The 11,410-nt window shown below is 43.1% G+C and overlaps 1 long non-coding RNA gene across 1 annotated transcript; it reads right to left on the bottom strand.

Annotated features, from left to right (window-relative positions):
* Positions 1–458: 458 nt before the first annotated feature.
* Positions 459–10,679, bottom strand: LOC115347547. The gene is made up of 3 exons (XR_003925527.2): positions 10,595–10,679; positions 4,137–4,225; positions 459–544 (listed from the first exon to the last, which is right to left on the bottom strand). It is a non-coding gene; the product is annotated as an uncharacterized LOC115347547 (long non-coding RNA).
* Between the last annotated feature and the right edge of the window lie 731 nt (positions 10,680–11,410).

The following is an 11,410-nucleotide window of genomic DNA, read 5'->3' as shown; positions in this document are numbered from 1 at the left end:
TCTGAGGGACATCCCAACTGCCTCATGCCGATGCAGATAACCTGCGCTACTGGCAGCTGAAAGAAGAGGAGGAGAGGTTTTGCTTTAACTGATAATCCTTGGATTACAATATAAAAACACAGCTGCTAAGCTAGTTTGTTGGGACCTTTGGTGTGGTTTGGGTTGGATTTGGGTTTTGTTTTTTTTTCCCCCACTAAATGGATATTATTTAATGCAACTCATAGGACGCAGCTTCTGCTTACATCCAAAAAATACATCCATTTAAAATTCACACAGTTCTCTCTTCCCTCTTTGCAAGACAGCAATTTTATCCTGTGCAAGGACATCTTCCTCTGAACAATTGCTTCATCCATTCTGAAGGTGGTTAATTTTAACTAGCAGCTGCAATAAATTACATATTAAGTGTTCTTAATGACTAGAGCACAAAATATGTACAGAAAACTCACCATCCCTTCTTGGGTTATTGATTGAGTAGGTTCTGTATGTAGTAGATGTAGATGCAGTACTCCATGAATGCGTGCAGTCCGCTGGGATTGTGACTGTTCTGTTACGTGGTTGAAAATATATAAATTAAAAAAAGACCAGCGCTTCTGAAAGTTGCTTTAGGTTATAAAAAGAAATGCATACTTATCAGAACTAACATCAAGAAAAAGATAGGGAGGAGCTGACTTATCTTTAGAGTGATAACAGCAGTGGAAAAACATTATCTGCTGAATTTCAAAATGTGCATCAGGCATTCTTCATGCGCTGAAAAAGCCTCAGGCTCTCCTAAAGATGCTGGGTTTATTCTGTCCCACATTGATCTCAGAGTGAGAGCTAAAATTAGGCACTTTTTTCTTTTTAAATTTAGTTGTTAGGGTTCTTTCTCAGTTATAGTGATGACAATAAGTGTGCAAAACCGTGGTGGTTCCACGTTGGCTACTTTTAGGCCCCCGATGGGCACTTCTTTAACCCTACTGTGCAGTGGTAGGTAGTGCTATATAGAGGTACGCAAGAACAACATCTCCTGGTCCAGAAAACTCTCTCTTTGCTGTCTTACAGTGGGAGGTCTTGGCAAACAGTCCTGTTTTAATGGTTATCACTGCGATAACCTCAATTCTCTCCTCACCTACTTTTCTATTCCTCCTCCCTCCCTCAGTCTTCTCCTTCCTTCCAGGCTTATCTGTTTCTCCACATTTTCCAGGACCATCTGTATAATCCATCCTAAATGTTTTTTCCTCCGGTTTATTACTTGTGCAGCACCCTGTTTCAGTCAAGTGTCAAACCCCTCCTTAGTAGTGACAATTTTGTTGATAGCATTCAGTTCTACTATGTTCTTGCATTGCCCCAAATTACAGCTTCCACCTGCAGCAATCTCTATAAGTATCTTCATCCCCAACCTCTTTTAAAGGTTGCCTAAAACAAGTAAATGAAAAGCCTGCTGGTTGACCTAATTGGCTACTGTTAGGTTGTCACTCAGCTCCACCTCACACTAGCCATTAAGCTACAGGGCATCATTTCCTGTTAATTAATAGGCTCAAATACAGTATTTTTTTATCTGAACTTCCTTCCACCCCGTTACAATCAAGTGAAACACTGACAGACCCAAACACAGACTCTTGGCCAAATCATGATCATCAGTTTAGTTTACTTTATAGCCTCCCCTTGCTTATGGATATCTCTTTCTCAACATGGGATTTCCTTCCATATGGCTTGCAAAAAAAAATTCGGGGGAGTAGTGTACACAGAACTGCTTGGTCAATACATTTGTTTACTTCCATCGCGGTGGCCCAAAGCACTGATTCATCATGAAATTAGATAAGCAAAGAAGCAGCCAGCCAAAAAAACCAAACTGGAAGTACAAACAACAGTGGGAAAAAACCTAAAAAGCTGTTAAGCAAACTATATTTAAGATCTATTTTGATCTAGTTTCCTAATTTTGATGTCCATAAGAGCTAAGTTGCAACCTACATAAAAAACTAATTCGTTATCAATGGTGCTGAAAGAACCTTAAAAAAAAAAAAAAAATCTCACTGGATAGAGCTTCTTCTTTCTAAGGGTTACTGAGCATTCTCCTCTTTGCCTGTGTAGACTTGGTTTGCCTGTCTTCCCTAATGCCCTTTTAGAATTATCATAGAACGGTTTGGGTTGGAAGGAACCTTAAAGATCACCCAGTCCCAACCCCCCTGCCATGGGCAGGGACACCTTCCACCAGACCAGGTTGCTCAAAGCCCCATCCAACCTGGCCTGGAACACTGCCAGGGATGGGGCAGCCACGACCAGGTTGCTCAAAGCCCCATCCAACCTGGCCTGGAACACTGCCAGGGATGGGGCAGCCACAACTCCTCTGGACAACCTGTCCCAGTGTCTCACCACCCTCACAGGGAAGAACTTCTTCCTTACATCTACTCTAAATCTACCCTCTTCCAGTTTAAAGCCATTACCCCTTGTCCTATCACTACCTGCCCTTGTAAAAAGTCCCTCCCCATCTTTCCTGCAGGCCCCCTTTAGGTACTGGCAGGCTGCTGTAAGGTCTCCCCGGAGTCTTTTCTTCTCCAGGCTGAACAACCCCAACTCTCTCAGCCTGTCCTCATAGGAGAGGTGCTCCAGCCCTCCGATCATCTTCGTGGCCCTCCTCTGGACCTGCTCCAACAGGTCCATGTCCTTCTCATGTTGGAGGCCCCAGAGCTGGATGCAGTACTGCAGGTGGGGTCTCACGAGAGCGGAGTAGAGGGGGAAAATCCCCTCCCTCGACCTGCTGGTCACGCTGCTTTTGATGCAGCCCTGGATACGGTTGGCTTTCTGGGCTACAAATGCGCATTGCTGAGTCTTGTTGAGCTTCTTGTCTACCAACACCCCCAAGTCCTTCTCCTCTGGGCTGCTCTCAATCCACTCATTGCCGAGCCTGTACTTACGCTTGGGATTGTCCCGATCCACGTGTAGGACCTCTTACCTCCATCTTCAATCTAAAGCCCAAGAACTGTTGAGGCAGGCCTAAGAATAGGCTGCAATTAAATCTTGACAATGCTCTATTCACACACAGTTCTTCACGACAAAGAATAGGTTGCTATGTACCACAAACTGTACTCTCAAGTATTAATTCCTGAGAGGAGATAACTCATCAGTGAATCAGTGTAAGAAAAGGTGCTTATTCTTTGCTGTGGAAACATGTGAAGGGACATATTACAGAAGCAATTGTTTCACTGGAGAGGCTACAGAGACCTAGCAGAAGCAGCAGCCTGGTTTGAAGACTGAAGGTAAGCAAATGTGAGAAAAATGCCGCGTTTTGAAAAAGTCACATGCAGTAGGGAAAAGATACCAGATCCCTACGTAGCTCTTCTCTGAAGCATTCCCAGATGCTCAGAGCACGTACAATTGTTTTGTCCTGAATGCCACTAGCAAAATACACATACAGCAGTTTTCTTAACCCCTAAATTTTTGCTTTCATGATTAGTCTGTGTCTTTAAAGGGGTGAACTCAAATTAGAACAGAGGTGCCCACCAGGCTGGAGCCACACACGCAGGCAGTGCTCTGCCATTGCAAGGGAAGGACCATCAGCAGTCCCAAGGTCTGAAGCACAGGGGCCAGGAGATTGCATTTCTGCAGGTGTGTAGACAGAGGAGCAGTATTCAGAAAACATATCGGTGAGGTTGAGATTAAAGCATGCTAATGGGACTGCGCTGAGCCTCCCAAGAAGGTGAAGCCTTGGGTCCAGGTGGCCAGAGGCTGACCAGCCCAGCCTGGAGAGTGGCTGGGCACCATGCTCCTTGGTGCCCTGGCACTCTCCAGGCATCGGATGGTGGTTTTCCCCTGCTAGAGAGATCATAACATCCATAACACAACAACATTGGAGACCATCTTTCTAATATAGAGACCACTTTGTTGTTCTACTCAGCGAGAAAAAGCACCAGCAGTGTGGACATGTACTCTGCGGTCTGGGTGTGATGGGAGCAGGAAAAACAAAAATAACAACAACAAAAAAACAAACAACAAACCCCACACCAAACCCCAAAAGACCCCAACCACCACAAAAATGGAAAAGCAGGCACCTTTGGGAGGCTTTGTTTTACCTGAGCACTGAGCTGGCTGGATACACAGACCATGACCGTGTCTAAGTCAGGAGACTTAGAGCAAGTTTCTTTATGGCCTTCTCTTACCTTATGTGCTCATCCCCAACTTGGCAAAATCAAGGTTGTGGTATAGCTCCTCGTTACGGCTAAGTAACTGTAATGTGCACATGCCTCCTCTGTAAGAAAAAAAAAAAAAGTAAGAAAACAGTATATGAATAGCATTAACCCATTTGTTGCTTTTCTCAAAAGCCAATCCCATCTATCCTTTTGTTCACTTATTGTGCGGCTTCAAACTGGTTTTGATCAAGTATTTTCTGTGTCTGCTCTTAGAGTACATTTTAAAACAATTTGCTTTTTTTTTTTTCCTTACTGTATCATTTAACTCAAAAACTACACATCAGGAGCAAATGGAGTTGATCACTACACTTACAGCTTTATGGCAGAAACAAAGCGTTGGATCAAGGGTATGTCTGCATTAATGGATAGCACAGACTTTAATCCCTGATGACAAATGTATCTGAAATGCTATTCCAATGCATTTGCAAGGATTGCACTGAGAGCATTTGCCTTGAAGATGACAGAAGGAAACGCACATGCACAGACACGCGCTTGCACAACACGCACAGACTGACTAGCAAGCAGTGTTAATAAACTATGTCTTAACAGAGGTGAATATGGATCAGGGAACACTAAAATGCCATATTCGCAACAAGTCTCAACTCATAGCACATAGGTGGCTGCAAAAACCAGGACTGCTGATTTTATTTATGCTTCATTCTCTGAAACAAAAACTGTGTGATCGGGAAGCATGACACTGCGGAGCTGTGAACAGCCTTATCCCCGGCAGCAAATCTTATGGTTATTAACCTTAGCTATTTTTTTTCCCGCCCTTAACAGCACATGAGCTTCACAGGCAGAAAAACTATCACTGGGATAGGTACGGCGTTCAACAAATCCTCAGGTACTTTCAGTCATCTGTCACACTATGGTGTTATTCAGCGTTTTGATGGGCAGCGACTGCACGTGCTATCGCTGCATCCATGACGCAGTTGCCTCTTCTCCAGCTGGAGCTGCTGGGTGCTGCCATCAATTCAAATGAATGATGCTGATGTACACAAGAGCTGGCTAAGTCAGTTGTAAGAAAAGGGCGTCACTGAAATAATTCAATCTGCATAAAACACCTTTTCTGGAATGGCAATATACCCACTTGTAGTTAAGTTATGGTGTCTTCAGCAATTCCTTCATTGATTCGAAGGAGGGCATCATGCATTTGGGGTTCTCGATCAATTGTTCTCCTCTTTGTACATTTAACTGCTGCAGAATGCAGCAGTATTTTGTACAGCTATTTTGTTGTTCACAGAGAAACGGTCCTTGAAAAATACCTCAGACTCCAATTTATTTCAAGTCATTAGAGCAAAATCTTTCAAACGGACAATATGATTTATAAAGTCAGAGAGCTACTTCTATGAACTGTCTTATGAATTCTAACCCTTCAATATTTGTTACAGCTCTTAATTTGTTTGGTCTCTGAAAAGAAAGGAAAAAACCCTCACCACTGAATAAAGAGGAAAATGATTCTCAGATTTCAAACAATAAGCACGTCAAATTAAAAAATCATTTATTTCAGTGCCTCTCATGCCGTTTAGTCACACATGCACACAATTGTCTAGCCAGGCTTTTCCGCCCGCACACAGCTATTCTATGTCTTTGAGGCATAAATTGAAAGCGAGCAACTCTGACAGAGAGCTGAGAGGAACACACAAACTCTGAAGTGGAACTAAACCAGCAAACTCCACGTTTGTCTTCACGACCCCTTCTCAAATGCAGACGCAGTTTGGATTCGGCTACCTCCATTCTCTTAGGGACAGCAAAATCTTCACCCATTTGGGTAAACAAAATAAAGGAGCGAGTCCCACGTATATCCAAACAGCTCTATCCCTCTGAAAGCACAGCATCCATCAGCCCAGATATTTTAACGATAGATCCCGGCCACCTAATTGCCCTGACACTTCTCTTTCGGCACAAAACTCAAGGAACACAGCTCCCTGCCTCGAGATGTGCCACCCTGCAAAGATAACTATTCAGTCCCACCAGCCCCGAGCTATTGCTACTGAGGAGGTAGCACAGCCTGTTTAACCCGCAGCTAATCTGGCCTTCTACAGGAATCCCTGCTGCTGGGATAGATAATCCTATAGCACGTATAGTTTGCAAACAGCCCAAGGACACCCTATTCTAGAGCCTCGGAGCGCGGGGAGAAACATCACACAAGCCGAGAAGATTAAAGGCTCTTACCACTTCTCACTGTATTACCACTAGTTTCCCTACTGGAGGAGGCAAAATAATATGAAAAAGCAGAAAAAAGGAAAGGATGGAAAGGAATATTAAGCAAAAATCTATGTAATCTCATAAGCACAAGCTTTGCATTCAATACATTGCAGCCAAAGTTTTCAAACTCCAAACATCTCCAAAATGCTAAACCATGGCCACCATCTCTGGGAAAGGGAGCACAGTTAAATGGCATGCTTTGGTACTCGGATTTACATATTTATTCTGACTCTTTACGGACCCAAATATCCCAACCGCATCCATATTTCTCGAGAGACCTGCGACAACTTGTTAAGTTGTCAGAGACCGACACTATTCATTCTCCCCCTCCAAGCTCCTGGACAGGTAATACTGCTGCTGCGTGAGTCTAATACAGAATCCAGCTGGTTCTTGGCCTTTTACTTTTTGTTCTTTGCCATTCATCCTGTTTCCTATTTCTCCTCCTTTCATTTACCGGGTAACTCTTACTCATCCTTTTTCATCCATCCACAGTCATGACTTTTTCTTGTGTTTTCTATCTAAGCTATTTTAATCTAATCTTTCATGGGACTGCTGGCTCAGAATGATAGCTCTTCTTTCAGACCTCATTTATCACGTTACTATATGGCAGTATTATTTGATTACTGGTAAGGATTCAAATTTTCTCTTTATTGTTATAAAAATCTATTACGAACCTCTAGACTCTCCTGCATTGTGCAAGGAAAAATAATTATAAAAAGTACCCGCTCTCTTTAACACCAATAATTTGTCATCTACTGAGAATTTTTTTCTAGGTGTAATAGTAGCCTGACTAACTCATTAGCTTCATACTAAATACAGCAATTTTGCTGTCTCCTAGCCAAATATTTCTAATATTAATGATACAGTTTAGATAAAATGATTTAAAAAGTTGTACATACAGCCATTTCTGTGTGCTTATGCAACGATAATTAATTATCTTGAAGTTTTTAACGCCAATCTTTCACTTCCAATTATACTTTAATTTTTCTGATGATCATTCTGTAACAGTTTTCTTCTTAAATTCCATAATCTAGTTCGACATTAAACCACTGTTGACTGGAAGGAAGGAGAAAGGATATGTGTGCCTGGGAGCACATTCACCTCTCAGCGGACTGAAACAGCAAGTTGCGATGCAGAAATAGGTTAAGAGCCTCGCTGCGTTCACAGGGGGTACCAGGAAAAAAATTATGTATACTGTTTGCACAACAGCAGTACTTCAGATGCTAACACAAGAGGAAAAAAAAAAAAAAAAAAAAAAAAAAGGGATACAGCTGCACACAAGCCCTCGGAAAGCGGTTCCCTGCTGATTGCAAGGGGGCTGGGCAGGATGCACAGCAGCTCCCAGGCAGAGAAATGCCCTCCGCCGCATCCCTGCCCAGCACATCTCACATCAGGGGGGCCACAAAGGTCATGTTCTCATCTGAAAGCTCTCGCCTTCCTTTGCCAGGCAAAGTTAGAGGCCTCTTGTCCTCCTCCACGCGTGAGCTGGCGTTGCTTTAGCTCTTCCTCACTTGTCCGCTCCTGGGAAAGCACCGGGCACCGTCGACGGCTCCGTCCCTCTTCGGAGAAGTTGTGTGCAAACCCAACGGCAGCAACACACCTCCTTCTTCATAATACACACAGACACACTTCTGATTTTTTTAAGGTACTGGCTTCATAGCGTAACGCTTATAAAACATCTATACTTTATGAAAAAACCTGTATTCTTAAAGATCTTTTTCTCATGGTCCGATTCAAACACAGCTGAAACCAGGGCACTCCCCTTTGTCCTCACTAAAGCCTTGTCAGGAATCTCTGCAGCTTTTCCCCCTTTACTAAAATGTTGTGAGCACTCCTACCAAAGATGAGAGAGAGCACAGTCTGGAGCTGTTTGCTCACATGGAGATGGGGTCTGGGACACAAGCAGGAGTTCCTGGAAATGGTCATCTTTATCTCAAGTCAGGAAAAACTGCTTTTACTTCATCGCAAAACCTTTATGGCCACGAGCATCATAGAAACAAGAACAAAAGTCTGCAAAATCCTTGAAAACCCTTTCTGCTAAAAAATAAAATTTAAAAAATTTGCGTCAATACATTGTGATTAAATTTCCCAAAATGGTTTTAAACCTTACAAACACACTCCCACAATATTAAAACCTTCAAGAGTAAATCACCATAGACTAAAACTCCAAGAAGTATTTGTCTCCAGTAATTCTCCCATGCATATTATCAACAGTTAAACAAGACCAGGACAATTGCACAATATTCAGAAGTTATTCTAGACCTTACTCAGTGCTCAACAGGGATGACTGTATTTACAGCACTGTGGATTCATTTTAAAAGGTGAAACTCTCCAGCACCTTTTGCATGTGAAGTAAAATTTAAAAAGCACTAATAAGTGCAGATGATGAACACTAATCTTAGCCTTGAGCCTCAGTATCTCTGGAAGTTTTTCCCTCCTGCCTGAACACCACATGTTCAGAATAGATCAAATTTTTCCGTCTTTTATTTGCATAGGTAGGGACAGTTTATTTGAGCCAATTTTCTCAGCATGATTCATCATCATGATGCTCTAAAATAAAAGCAATCATGCTAGATTGGTCGCAATTAAAAAGGTATTTTTACATTTGGAGAAAAATTACCTGTTGAACTGGCAACTTTTCTCCAAACAAAATCAGGATACCTGTTGAACTGGTAGGCAACATTTTCTCCTCTCCCTGAAGCTCAAATGCATAGCCCCCTGCTCTGTGCTTTCCCTGGGTTAAATATCTGTAAAAATGAAGTGAAAAGCTCTGGTCCATCCACTAAGCCAGTATAAATTTTTATTGACCCATTTTAATCCATAAAACTACCCCTATTTTGCAGCATCACAAAGCAGTGCTCACACACAGCACTGCCAGGGAAGAAACTAAAGGAATCAGGATTCAGGGACCCATAAACCACTCCAGAGAAGAAAAAGGGAATGGCTTTCATCCGACAAGATTTTTCCCAGAGCCTCTCTCAGTCATGCACTTCCAACTGCTAATTAAATGTTGTCTAATTGATGCACTCAACCTCTGGCAGACTGGGAGAAGCATGTCTACAGATGGAGACTCAAGCTCAGCACTGAAACCTACTTTTCTGTTTAAGCGTATGACCATTGGCCTCCCCTCTTCCCCATCCAAAACAGCAGCGTGACCCTCTGCATCACACCCTGTGTTCCCGTAACTGCAGCTTCTCAGCTCTGCTGTGCCGGTCCATATATTCAATGGTTGTCCTCTAGCCCCTTAGGAGAGCATCTCCTCACCTCTTTAGAATAGGAAGCGTTCAAATCTTGCAGAAATAATCTAAAGACTTAACTAATTTCTACCAACCTCGGATCAGAGCGTATAGAAATAACGATAAAGACCAAGTAACTACAGAAATTAGGAATGGCCATTTTTAGAGCTTAGGGTCATCGTAATACACCTCATCTTTATTCTTAGTGATGAGAGAGGGAATATATAGAATAGACTATTTTAGTTTGAAGGGACCTACAACGATCATCTAGTCCAACTGCCTGACCAATTCAGGGCTGACCAAAAAGTTAAAGCATGTTGTTAAGGGCAGTGTCCAAATGCCTTTTAAACGCTGACAGGCTTGGGGCATCAACCGCCTCTCTAGGAAGCCTGTTGCAGTGCTTGACCACCCTCCCGGTAAAGAAATGTTTCCTAATGTCCAGTCTAAGCCTCTCCTGGCACAGCTTTGAACCAATCCTATGAGTCTTCTCCCTGGTATCCAGTGACAAGAGATCAGCTTACGTGTATATATACACATACGCATATATAAATACATATATGTCATGGGCAGCTCCCTGTTGCTACAGACAAGTACCTCTGCATTCTTCGCTAAAAAGACTTTGCAAGTGCGAAGTCCAGAGAGGGCCACAAACTCTAAAGCTGTAAATAGAGAAAGAAAAAAATCCTTGCTCAAATTTCTCTTTGATTTACAGTGAAAGCAATTTGTAGAGGCACTGGGCAGAAGGAAATGCGGACAGCAGCCTGTACAAAGTGAAACGGGAGCCTCTGACTACAGAGCAGCAGTGTGGAGCTCACCTAGCAATACAAACAGCAGCTTATGTAAAATTTCCTGAGTGGCAAACTTATTTATAGTCCGGACAATGTGCTTCAAATGGGAATTGATGTTCTGGTTACAAAGAAATGAGACTCTCTCCAAACTGAACTACAGCTGCATCACCTTTAAATACCTGGAATGTTCAGATACCTAATGCTTTTTAAGTGTCTCTCCATCTTCGATCTTTGCAGAATATGAAACTCATTATTGTTCCCACAGCTGATTCACTCTATTTGTTTCTTCTTTAAAAGTCCTGTTTTCTTGCACAGCTGAATTAACTTTTAAAACAGGATAAAAGCCCAAATTTTGCAGGCTGCTGTACCCACACAAAGGAAGATACCGCTCTGGATTGCACACGGGTGCCGCTCCAGCACTGTCCTGATGGAGCACAGCAGGCTGCTGCATCAGCGAGCATCCTCGGTGCACAGAGCCATCCATCCAAACTGCCGCCGCTGCACATCGCACAAAAAACCCACTTTTTCTGCTAAACAGCAAAGAACCGCTTCAGTCGTTCTTCACGGCATTCGCATGGACCAGATCCAGTTTTTTATATTTGCTTGCTCTTCTTTTGACCGCTCTGGTGGCAGAAAGCAGATTCAGGACATTTCCACATGGCAGCTTGTGCCCTTTGCCTGTGTCAATCTCATCGCTGGAAGCACCAAGGGGACCCTTGCAGAAGAGTTGAGCGAGGCCAGCTTGGGTCTGGAAGCTGTACGGCCACGTGGAAGCAATTAGCACACTCCAGCCCTACCTCTGAAGCCTTCTTTCTCCCACCACACCACCAGAATAATTTGGGTTCCCTGTCCCACATGCTAAATCCCTGCTCTGGACATCATCAGCTATGACCCATCTCACTGTGACCAGCCATCAGGTGGTCAGGGATCCAGACGAATAGCAACAGCGTTGGCTTGTATCTAGTCAGCATCCTTCGTCAGTATTTGAAAAAGCAGCCAATATTGACCAAAT

The sequence above is a fragment of the Aquila chrysaetos genome, chromosome 10 (assembly GCF_900496995.4).
Source record: "Aquila chrysaetos chrysaetos chromosome 10, bAquChr1.4, whole genome shotgun sequence".
Taxonomy (NCBI): domain Eukaryota; kingdom Metazoa; phylum Chordata; class Aves; order Accipitriformes; family Accipitridae; genus Aquila; species Aquila chrysaetos.
This window is presented reverse-complemented; position numbering and strand designations above follow the sequence as displayed.